The 12,771-nt window shown below is 45.4% G+C and overlaps 1 protein-coding gene across 2 annotated transcripts in view; it reads left to right on the forward strand.

Moving 5' to 3' along the window:
• Positions 1-12,771, forward strand: part of CFAP36 (cilia and flagella associated protein 36) — a 138,615-nt gene that overhangs the window by 87,710 nt on the left and 38,134 nt on the right. The window lies entirely within an intron of this gene.

Raw genomic sequence — 12,771 nt, forward strand, 5'->3', positions numbered from 1 at the left:
GTGGGCTCTTATACCACTTTAACCAAAGGTTCAAATAGTGATAAATTCTCTAGTTTACAAGCCAGTTCAAAGCTTCTTTTTATCTAAGAAGTTGTCAGTTGTCTTGACCACATCTGTGTGACTTCTAGGGGTTTCTCACAGTAACTTTTGCTATTGGGAAGCGAAGTTACCTATTACAAGTAGTAGTAGGCTTAGTTGGGCAGGAACCCCTACAACGTGTTGAGTTACCATCCAGTATCCTTGCTGTCAGTGTATTTCAAGGTGTTTGAGCATTTGATCCTCCAACAAATCACTTCGTATTTGGACGATGTCTTGAAAGTTGAGCAGGCAGGGGTTAGAAAAGGATGCAACACCTGTGATCAAATCCACCACCACCTTTATCAAAAATGGTTTTCTACAAAATCTAAAGATGGAAGCATTCTTCATGGATTTGACTGCTGCCTCTAATATAGTTTGGCACAGAGGCCTTTTGTTTAAACTCTCTCAAGTTGCCCTGCATTGGGTGGTTCAAGCAGTAGAGCTCTTTCTCCAAACAGGCAGTTTAGAGTACACATGGGCAACTGCTATAGTTTCTGGAATTGTCAGATCAACAGTCTTTCTTGAGGCTTAGTTCTTTCACTGATACTGTTCAACCTGTACTTCAACAACGTGCCAACTAACGCTTGTGCAAGTTTATCTATCCAGCTAAAATTGACACGGTTTTGAATGAAATTATGAAGCTCATGGCAGATTATTGTAGTTGATGGTGCCTGCAACTGAGCATTTCTGAGACTGTTTCTAGTGTATTATGTCTGCACAATGCAAGTGCAAGCCAGAAGTTAAACGTTTTCCTCAATGGCCAACACCTGCATGTGATGGAGTGCCTGCCCCCACATTAGGCTCTAAGGGGTTAATAGAGTCCTTGGGAGGCTGCGCAGGAGGCGGCCATTCAGAGAGGGACTGCGAGGAGCAGCCAATCAGGGCTGGGCTGCAGAGCAGCTTCAGTTACTCCCTGGACCTTGAGGTAGGAGAACTGGCTGTCTTGCAGGCTAAAAGCAGCAAGCACCCTGGACAGAGCAGTGCTGCAGGCAGAAACCCAGGGAACCAAAGGCAGCTTCTCACAGGTTGCAGGGACCTGTAGGCAAGGGCAAAGAGAGTGCCCGGGCTGTGGGGAACTGACCCAAGGAGATCTACTGAGGAGTCAGAGGGGATGCAGCAAGTGGTGGCCATCTACAGTAGTGGGCGGGACTCGGAGTAGTGGACGGGCCCAGGTCTCCCAACCCCTCACTACTGAGAAGTTGCCAGACATTGGGCTGTAGTTGCCACTGAGGGAAGTGGCTGCACAGCTGATTGCAGATCCCCCGGAACTGAGGACCATGGAGTGTGGCACAGGTGGATAGCTGTGTCATGAAGAGGATGCCACAGTCCTGAGAGCAGAAGTGATGGTGGTGAGATGCTACCAGAAAAGGGTACACTGGTTAGCAGAGTTGATCCCTAGGACATCCAGCAGGGAGCGCTACAGTGGTCATTCACATCCTGTCACACTGCATCATAATCCAAGTCCATTTTACCTTGGTGTGACATTAACATGCCGCAACCATTTGAGGAAGACAGCAGCAAAAGTCAGCACTTGGAACAACCTGCTCAGAAAATTGGCCAGTTGAACCTGGGGTGTGAGCATCTGGACACTTAGATCATTAGCCCTTGCCCTCTGCTATTCAACAGAAGAGTACTGAACTCCTGTCTGGTGTCGCTCTTCTAACATGAGGCTGGTTGATGTAGAGCTTAACAAAGCTATTCATATTGTTACGGGGACTTTATGGGCAACTCCCTTGCCATGGCTACCGATACTTAGCAACATAGTACCACCCCATAGTTGCCATGAAAACACCTCTGTCATGCTGCTGGCTAAGATCTGTGAGAATAGCGACGTGCCATTGTATACAGACCTCTTTGATCTATCACCAGCTCACCTGTCTTTTAGATGCCCTTTATGGTCATTTATGCCACCAAAGGACATGATAGTGGAATCTGCTTAGCACAATGAGTGGTCAAAGATGACAGTCATTAATCACTCTCTCATCACTGACCCAACCATCTGTCTATCAGGTTTTGATCTGCCAAGGCATCTGTGGTCATCTCTGAACTGGTTTCGAACAGGACAGGGCAACTGTGTGGCCAATCTCTTTAAATGGGATTTTTGTAATGACCTGCAATGCAGTTGTGGTCAACTTCAGACTGTCATATATCATTGTTGAGTGCCTGCTATTTATTTCAATGGCAGGCTGCTTGCTCTCCACTTGGGTGATGATGATGCCATTAAATGGCTGGGCACATTGCACATATGCCAATAATGAGTAGGCTTAGTTTAAGTGTAATTAGTTTCTCCCACCTCAGTGTTCTTAATTACTTATTGATTTAGCATACCTTTTAGATAACTAAGACTAAACTTGTTATTGAAACACAAATACCCATCATACATTTTAGTCATTCAGAGGATTTTAACTTAGGTTTGTACTTTCTGAGAAGCATTTAGCTAAACATAACCAAGCCACCACTTAGGAAAACAATATATGTATAAAAGTTATTTTTCTATTTATCAATTGGTCTGGCATGAAGGTGGGTTCTCCAGCTCAGCATCACAGTTGCAGTGACTGGTTTCTCAAGATTGATGGAGTGCATTCAGGTTATTCACTCAATTTGTTACGTCAGCAGTATTCTTATTCTCTTTCCAGATTTCTCAACAATCTTCTTAGACAGAACTCTCAAAGATAGAATTAATAGGGTGTTAGCGACAAGACTTTAGTTGTTGCCAAGCTGGGGGTGCTCTTGCTGGTCAGTCCAGTTCAGTGTCTCTCATCCAAGTGTTTCTGCTTCATGAAGCAATGTGTTGAACAGCTCAGGGCATTTTATACATTTTTCTGCTGAATGCATAGCCTTGTTCCTCTTCTTGATATAGCTGATGTGGGCCAATGAGAAAGTGACCCAAGCTTCTGGTGAAGGTTTGAAATGTCCAGCCAGGATACAAGTTCTGTCCCTAACCATCGTCCATTGAGAAAACAAGGCATCTCCTTTATGACTACTTGCAATTATGTCTGGGAAACTCTAGTATCTTCATACAAAACATCTTCTGTTCTACCAGTTTGTGAGATATACATGGGACCATATGTTGATCATCTGCTCTCTTGGTGCCAGTCATTGATCTGCTTCCACAAGTTACTTTTCTTGGCCCTTTGTGGAGGTGTCCTTTGGCCAACTTTGCACAACTCCAGGCTCTTTCATCCACATTTTTAGCTGTCTGCAGAAATGTCCATTTTGACCTTAGAACAGAGGCTTTATGTAAAGTCTCTTCACATTGTTCAATGATTCTGTCTTGTTTAGTAGTTAATCATGCAGCAGTATAAAGTTATTTGACTCATTTGCTTGATCAGTCACCAGTTAGAGATAACATTTAATGAAATAGTACAAAACAGCTGTACACACCTCTTTATCGGTACTTGATTATCCCCTACACTTCAGTTATGAAGTTAATATGATTGCTTCACGTACAAAACTCTCTATGAAACTGCCAAACATACATTTGACCATACCTCATTATCTTATACAGTTCATTTGGTTCACTTTAAAGATTTATACTTCACATTGGCTTTTCAAGATGCCATTTAAATGTATCAGCTTTTTAAATTCAAAACAAACACCTGGCAATTATACCTAGTTAAAGATTAGCTATATTATTGCTCACATTTCTATTTAAAACAGGTAGCATGGTCTGAACTATTTTTCAGATAAAAACACCAAAGAGTTCAGAGAGAGAGAGAAGCAAGCACCTTAACCATAAAAGTTATTTATTGAATAATAATGATAACGACACAAGGAGAGCCTAAACCAACATAACAGTTACCTTATTAAAGATCAATACCTGAGGTGGAAAGGAAAATAGAGAGAGAGAGAGGCATCTCACCACTCCACGAAGCTTGAACTGGTCAGGGTTTCCAGGTGATGGTGGTAGTTCAGGGTCCTGAGTGCTGGAGACAGGCAGAGTCCCCAGCACTATCAGTCAGGAGAAGATGAAATCCCAGTGGAACGGATGTAGAGTTTGGGTCCATGTATCAGAACACTCACTGAAGTGTGAATAGGGTTTTTTTGTAGGGAAAAGACATTGGTTCAAGGGAGAACACTAGATTTGTTTATGAGTAAACTGATGATCCAAGGGTTTCCTTTAGGCTAGACAATAGGAGCTGATCACTCCTAGCTATGGGTGATGTTTCTGAGAGCTCACAGTGCAATTAGGCAACTTCAATATTTTGGATATCAATCAAGGATTTATTACTAGAATTGGTCTGATAACTGCTGAGCTGGCTGTGTGCAGGCATAGATTCATTAACATCTGGAGCAGAGATCCCGCATCATGCAGTGCTTCCCTGCTTTTCTGGTCCAAGAGTGCAGTGCTGTTCTTGCCTTGGAATCTCTGTTCTCCATTCTGTATGCTAATGGAGATGCTTCCCTGTCTCATCTTTGATGCAGATGAGGCATGGGGAGTTTCCTTAATCTTGTCATCCTTGTGAGAAGGGGTCTAAGTGTGTCTCTCACTACCCTTCACTGCTCTCTGCAAGTCTTTGATCAGTTTTGGTTCAAGCAGAGGCAGGCGGGGGGTGGGTGTCTTTCATGAGTCAGACAGGCTGGATACTGTGCCCTGGTTCCCCAAGAACACAGTACTGACTGGTATCACTGATGTGTGTCAGCATTACACCTTTCATTGCTAATTATACAGCATTTCTATATAGTAGGAAAATATCCCTTTTAAAGAACCAGGCATAACTGTTGATCACTTGTTCTGAGTTCACTCAGGGCTTGTCTACATCACAAAGTTGCAGCGCTGGTGAGGGGGTTACAGCGCTGCAACTTAGGAGGTGTACACATCTGCAGGGCATCACCAGCGCTGCAACTCCCTGTTTGCAGCGCTGGCCGTACTCCCGTTTTGTCTCGGGTGTAGAGGATCCAGCGCTGGTGATCCAGCGCTGGTAATCAAGTGTAGACACTTACCAGCGCTTTTCTTGACCTCCGTGGAATAAGCAGGTATCCCAGCATACCTGAGGAAGCCTCTGGTAATCAAGCAGGACTCCTTCCCCGGTTTGCTCTCGCATTCCCCGAACCCCCGAGCAAACAGGTCTCCTTCCCTGCGGTTTGCAGGGGGGTTCGGGGAACGCGAGAGCAAACCGCGGCGAAGCTGGTCTCCTTCCCCGGTTTGCTCTCTCGTTCCCCGAACGCCCGAGCAAGCAGGTCTCCTTCCCTGCGGTTTGCTCTCGCGTTCCCCGAACCCCCGTGCAAGCAGGTCTCCTTCCCTGCGGTTTGCAGGGGGGTTCGGGGAACGCGAGAGCAAACCGCGGTGAAGCTGGTCTCCTTCCCCAGTTTGCTCTCGCGTTCCCCGAACCCCCGTGCAAGCAGGTTTCCTTCCCTGCGGTTTGCAGGGGGGTTCGGGGAACGCGAGAGCAAACCGCGGCGAAGCTGGTCTCCTTCCCCGGTTTGCTCTCGCGTTCCCCGAACCCCTGTGCAAGCAGGTCTCCTTCCCTGCGGTTTGCAGGGGGGTTCGGGGAACGCGAGAGCAAACCGCGGCGAAGCTGGTCTCCTTCCCCGGTTTGCTCTCGCGTTCCCCGAACCCCCGTGCAAGCAGGTCTCCTTCCCTGCGGTTTGCAGGGGGGTTCGGGGAATGTGAGAGCAAACCGCGGCAAAGCTGGTCTCCTTCCCCGGTTTGCTCTCGCGTTCCCCGAACCCCCCTTGAAGCCGCCCAACAGCGCTGCAGCGTGGCCACATCTAACACCACTTGCAGCGCTGGTTGCTGTAAGTGTGGCCACTCTGCAGCGCTGGCCCTATACAGCTGTACTAATACAGCTGTAGCAACCAGCGCTGCAAAATTGTAGATGTAGACATACCCTCAGTCTTAGCTGTGTTTTCTCCAAAGAGAATCATTCTGCGTTGGTTCAGGATCAGTTGGTTTGCTATCTCTTTCTTTATCTCTTAATTTTACTTTTTGAGCAGGTTTATGATTTTTGGCAGCATAATATATTTACCTCCTTGAGTGCTCCTCTAGGTAAACTTGAAGTATACACAAGATATACAGAGAAAAATAGCTGGATCATTTAAAAAAAAGGACTATGTTTATTAAAGGTCATGATGTATGTGTTGTCTGATCAAGCCAGTGCTATTTGCTATAGAATGTTAACAATTGTGATGTGAATCTTTGATGGAGTGTTTGTATTGCAACCAAAGCAAGAGGATGAAGAAACCAGTGACCTTTCACACCGAGGAGGAAAATTACCTGCCATACCCTAAAAAGAGTTTCAGCCTTCAGTATTGGAGGAAGGATCTGAGATCTGGGTCTCAGAAAGGAAGCTGGTATTTGGGTTTTGGAGCAGGTTTTTGGTTCCAGTGAGGAACATATTCTGTCTACCCCATGGGCTGAGAAGGTGTAGAGCTGAACAACAAGGATCATGATGGAGAAACACATTGGGGAGACTTTGTATACTTTGAACTCTGGGATTATTGTAGCATTCCCTACAGAATAAGCACATTTGTTGTGAATTATACTCGCTTAGTCCCTGCAACTCTGCTGTCTTGTAGTATTGATCCTGAAATTGGATGAACATTGGTGACTCTGCTAGGGCTGCTGCAAGCTCTTTGCTAACAATGATTGTGGTGGACCAAAATACTAATTTATTTTAACTGTACTCACATTACTGCTTTGATAGCTTGAGGTGTAAACACAATATGTATTGTCCAAAGACAGATTTTGTAAGAAATCCCTACTGTTGGGATCCATACCCTTGTATGAGACCTGGGAGGGGATTCTACTAGCTTAAAGTTTTAAAACCATTTACTCCAAAGACAGTTCCAACAGGGAACAACCGCTACTGCCTTCAACTGTTTCTTTTTCTTAATCATAATGTTGACTGTAGAGGAACTCCTTGGCGTTTATTGTGCGTCTCTCATCTGTTGCTAGGATATCTTTGCCTTTTCTTTGTCTATTCAGCAATTTTTTCTTGAGCTAAGAATCCTGTCCTAACACAATACATATTTAGTATGCCTCTACTTCACATAAAAAATCTACTGATGTGATTATAGGTGCACAGAGGCTTGATTCTCACACAGCTTTAGTTCAGTGAAATGAACTGTTCTTGAAATCAGAGTGGATAAAAATCTATTAAAAAATAAAAATTGGATTTTTTACTTAAATTGGACTTTTAAAATACACGTTTATTTTTTAAAAATAAATGTATTTAAAATTAAATTTGAAATTGACAATCTATGTTAAGGCCAAAAATTATTATACTATGTTAAAATCATTTAAATTAAATACAAAAAATAATATTAAGCAGTACATGTTTTTTGCCAACTTTTAAAGAAAGTCAGACTACTGATGTGGTGGAAATTTCTGGGTAAGAATCTGGAACCAGAGTTTGGGGAAGTGCTGAGCTAGCTTTGGACTCCAGTAGCCTCTTCTGTAGATGCAGAAAGAATTTTTTTTTTCATTTCAGTTTATTCAACTAGATCAGTTCAATTACTATTTCATTAAAAGTTAAGAAACAATTGGGAGCTGAAAAAGCAGGAAATATTGTTTTCCTTTTCCAATCTATGAACAAAAAGTAGGTATTGGGGGTGAGATCTACTAGAGCTAAAGTCTACTAGAGTTAAAGTCTGGCACCATGAAGGACATGGTGCAGAAACAAATGAGTTCAGTTCACTAACTACAGGTAATACTGTGTTTGTATAAAAATAATCATTTTAAATGCAAAACATGTTTTGATAAACTTTCTGATGAACTTTTTTTTTCTTTTTTTTAGGTATCCGGCACTTTTAAGGTAGCTTTATCTCATTAAAAAAATAAAATGCTGTTTTGGTGCATTTTTTCATTTAATCTGAATTTCCATCCAAATACAGCTTGACACAAATAACAAATAAAATTACTTATCTAGTAAATAAGAAATGCATCATTCTTCTTTGAGTGATTGCTTATATAGATTCTAATTAAGTGTGCGTGCACAGTTGTTGGAAAGTTTTCCCTGTAGCAGCAGCTCCCGTCGGGTTGGCTGTGGAGCTCTCTGGAGTGGTGCCTTCATAGTGCTCAATATATGACCCTGCCAACCCGGCGCCTCCTCAGTTCCTTCTTACTGCCAGTGACAGTCATTGGAACTGTGATGTCTTGCTTCACAAGCTCTTCACGTTTCCCTAGCATTGATTTTTTGTTCTTTGTATTTCTGAGTTAGGTCTTAGTTGTTATAGTTAGTTTGTTAGCTGTTTGGGCTGGCAGGTTTACCTTCCACCGCGACTGCATTTCCTTGAGGGACTTACATGCCCAAGTCTAAGGAGTTCAAGCCCTGCAAAAAGCCCATGCCAATGGGCGACTCCCGCAAAGCTTCTTTAAAGTGTCTGGGGGAGGCTCCTCAGGCAGAAAAGTGCAGGATTTGTAAAGTGTTTTGCCCTGAACAAAAAACGAGTGAGACTTTCACCTCAAGCAGCTCCTTATGGAGGCAGCACTCAGACCACAACCTCCAGTGGTATACCAAGCTCACTGGTGTGCAGCGTCCCGGTGACAGTGGTGGAAGCAGTACTGCAGAAGGACTATGGCAGAGACCCGCGGCACCGCTGCTCCCTGGTGCCGAAACCAGCAGGATCAACCTGGCACCACTTCCACTCCCCGGCACAGAAGCGGCACTGGAAGCAAGAGAGGAGTGGATATCTGTCCCAGAGACCCACCCCTCTGGAGCCGACCAATGGGGCACGTCCCAGAGAGGAGCACCCAGTGCTAAAGTCTGTGGAGATGACACCATTGACTTTGACCCCACAAGTTGGACTCCCCAGCCCAGGTCATCAAGGAGGTGGAATTGCCATCCACCCTGGACACCTTTGAAGCTGCGAGGGACCTCATCGCCATGACAGCACTTTGCGCCAAGTCTCTGGTACCACATTGTGTGGCACCGCTGTCATAACTTTAGTCCCAGATTTGGACCTTAGCGTCCAAAATATGGGGGTTAGCATGAAAACCTCCAAGCTTAGTTACCAGCTTGGACCTGGTACTTGCTGCCACCACCCAAAAAATCAGAGTGTTTTGGGGCACTCTGGTCCCCCTGAAAAACCTTCCCTGGGGACACCTAGACCCAAATCCCTTGAGTCTCACAACAAAGGGAAATAATCCTTTTTCCCTTCCCCCCTCCAGGTGCTCCTGGAGAGATACACAGACACAAGCTCTGTGAATCCAAACAGAGTGACTCCCACTCTCCGTTTCCAGTCCTGGAAACAAAAGCCCTTTCCTCTTCACCCAGAGGGAATGCAAAATCAGGCTAGCAAATCCAACACACACAGATCTCCCCCTGATTTCTTCCTCCCACCAATTCCCTGGTGAGTACAGACTCAATTTCCCTGAAATTTCCCAGAAAAGAAAACTCCAACAGGTCTCAAAAAGAAAGCTTTATATAAAAAGAAAGAAAATACATACAAATGGTCTCTCTGTATTAAGGTGACAAAATACAGCATCAATTGCTTAGAAGAAATATTGAATAAACAGCCTTATTCAAAAAGAATACAAATCAAAGCACTCCAGCACTTATATTCATGCAAATACCAAAGAAAAGAAACAATATAACTTACTATCTGATCTCTTTGTCCTTATACTTAGAAACAGAAGACTAGAAAGCAGAAACTACTTCTCCAAAGCTCAGAGAAAGCAGGCAGACAGACAAAGACCTCAGACACAAAATTCCCTCCACCCAAAGTTGAAAAAATACGGTTTCCTGATTGGTCCTCTGGTCAGGTGCTTCAGGTGAAAGAGACATTAACCCTTAGCTATCTGTTTATGACACGCCCCCCAAATTGCAGACAGTGGGGAAGCTCACTGGCGGCGATTTCCTTCTAGAACTTTAAAATAAACAGATTACTACAACACATGCACCTTTACATATACTACTTAGTATATAACTAACAGACTTCTACATTTTAAGAACACTTTTTAACTACTGAAATCTGGGAAACTCTCACGGGAGAGTGCATCAGCAACTTTGTTAGAAGTTCCTGTGATGTGTTGAATTTCAAAATCAAAATCTTGGAGAGCTAAACTCCAACGAAGAAGTTTCTTGTTGTTCCCCTTGGCACTTTAGTGCAGCATGGTCAGTTTGTAGTTGGAACCACTGTCCCCAAACTTATGGGCGTAGCTTTTCCAGGGCGTACACAATGGCATAGCATTCCTTTTCACTGACTGACCAGTGACTTTCCCTCTCAGACAGTTTCTTGCTGAGAAACACGACAGGATGGAAGTTGTGATCTGTTGCTTCCTGCATGAGCACTGCTCCTATACCATGCTCAGATGCATCTGTGGTTACTAGGAATGGTTTGTCAAAATCCGGGGCCCTGAGTACAGGGTCAGACATGAGCGTTACCTTAAGTTGGGTAAAGGCCTTTTGACACTCATCAGTCCACTTAACTGCATTTGGCTGGGTCTTTTTGGTCAGGTCGGTCAATGGGGCAGCGATTTGGCTGTAGTGTGGTACAAATTGCCTGTAGTATCCGGCCAAGCCTAAGAAGGATTGGTCCTGCTTCTTGGACCATGGGACAGGCCACTTTTGGATAGCATCCACCTTGGCCTGTAGGGGGTTTATGGTTCCTCGACCCACCTGGTGCCCCAGGTAAGTCACTCTGTTTTGGCCTATTTGACACTTTTTGGCCTTAACAGTTAGTCCGGCCTGCCTGATGCGCTCAAAGACCTTTTCCAGGTGTAGTAGATGTTCGGGCCAGGAGTCTGAAAAAATGGCCACATCATCAAGGTAGGCAACTGCAAATTCTCCCAGTCCTGCTAGTAGACCATCTACCAGCCTCTGGAAGGTGGCGGGTGCATTTCGAAGGCCGAAAGGAAGGACATTGAATTCATACACCCCCGAATGGGTGACGAATGCTGACCTCTCCTTGGCAGGTTCATCTAGCGGTACTTCCCAGTACCCCTTGGTTAAGTCTATTGTAGAGATGAACTGGGCACGTCCCAACTTCTCCAATAGCTCATCGGTACGTGGCATTGGATAGTTGTCCGGACGAGTTACAGCATTTAGCTTACGGTAGTCCACGCAAAAGCGTGTTTCCCCATCTGGTTTGGGTACCAGAACCACTGGAAATGCCCATGCACTGGTAGATGAGCGGATTATACCCATCTGTAGCATGTTCTGGATCTCCCGTTCTATAGCAGCTTGGGCATGAGGAGACACCCGGTAGGGTGGGGTTCTGATTGGGTGAGCATTACCTGTATCAATGGAGTGGTATGCCCGTTCAGTCCGTCCTGGGGTGGCTGAGAACAATGGGGCGAAGCTAGTGCACAGCTCCTTGATTTGTCGCCGCTGCAGACGTTCCAGGGTGGTTGAGAGGTTCACCTCTTCCACGCCACCGTCTTTTTTCCCGTCGTAGTAGACACTGTCAGGCCACTCAGCATCATCTCCCTGGACTGTAAACTGACAAACCTGTAAATCTCTGGAATAGAAAGGCTTGAGAGAATTAACATGGTACACTTTAGGCTTTAGTGAGGAATTGGGAAATGCTATGAGGTAGTTTACAGTTCCCAGGCGCTCTTGGACCGTGAATGACCCTTCCCATGATGCTTCCATCTTATGGGCCTGTTGCGCCTTCAAGACCATAACCTGGTCTCCTACCTTGAAGGAACGTTCTCTGGCATGTCTGTCATACCAGGCCTTTTGCTCTTCCTGAGCATCCTTTAGGTTCTCTCTAGCAAGGGCTAAAGAGTGTTGGAGGGTGCTTTGTAGGTTGCTTACAAAGTCCAGAATGTTAGTTCCTGGAGAAGGCATAAACCCCTCCCATTGCTGCTTCACCAACTGTAATGGTCCCTTAACCTCGTGACCATACACAAGTTCAAATGGTGAAAACCCTAAACTGGGATGTGGTACAGCCCTGTAGGCAAACAGCAACTGCTGCAACACTAGGTCCCAATTATTGGAGAATTCGTTGATGAATTTTCGTATCATGGCCCCCAAAGTTCCATTGAACCTTTCCACCAGGCCATTGGTTTGATGGTGGTACGGGGTGGCAACCAAGTGATTCACCCCATGAGTTTCCCACAGTTTTTCCATGGTCCCTGCCAGGAAATTAGACCCTGAATCTGTAAGGATGTCGGAGGGCCAACCTACCCTGGCAAAGATGTCTGTTAGGGCCAGGCACACAGTGTTAGCCCTGGTGTTGCCTAGAGCTACTGCTTCTGGCCATCGGGTAGCAAAGTCCACTAAAGTCAGTACGTACTGCTTTCCTCTGGGTGTCTTTTTTGGGAAAGGACCCAGAATATCCACAGCTACTCGCTGATGGGACCTCAATTATGGGGAGTGGCTGGAGAGGGGCCTTGACCTGGTCTTGAGGCTTTCCCACTCTTTGGCATACCTCACAAGACTGGACATACTTGGCAACGTCCTTGCCCATCCCCTCCCAGTGGAAGAACTTCCCCAACCGGTCCTTGGTTCTGTTCACCCCAGCATGGCCACTGGGATGATCATGGGCTAAGCTTAAGAGCTTCTCCCGGTACTTAGTTGGAACCACCAACTGTTTTTGCGGCTGCCATTCTTCCCGGTGTCCACCAGAAAGAATTTCCTTGTATAAAAGTCCTTGGTCTATAACAAACCGGGATCGATTAGAAGAGCTGAGAGGCGGTGGGGTGCTCCGTGCCGCCGCCCACGCTTTCTGAAGGCTGTCATCTGCTTCCTGCTCAGTCTGGAACTGTTCCCTTGAGGCTGGGGTCACCAGTTCTTCCTCAGACTG

The sequence above is a fragment of the Gopherus evgoodei genome, chromosome 3 (genome assembly GCF_007399415.2).
Source record: "Gopherus evgoodei ecotype Sinaloan lineage chromosome 3, rGopEvg1_v1.p, whole genome shotgun sequence".
Lineage (NCBI taxonomy): Eukaryota > Metazoa > Chordata > Testudines > Testudinidae > Gopherus > Gopherus evgoodei.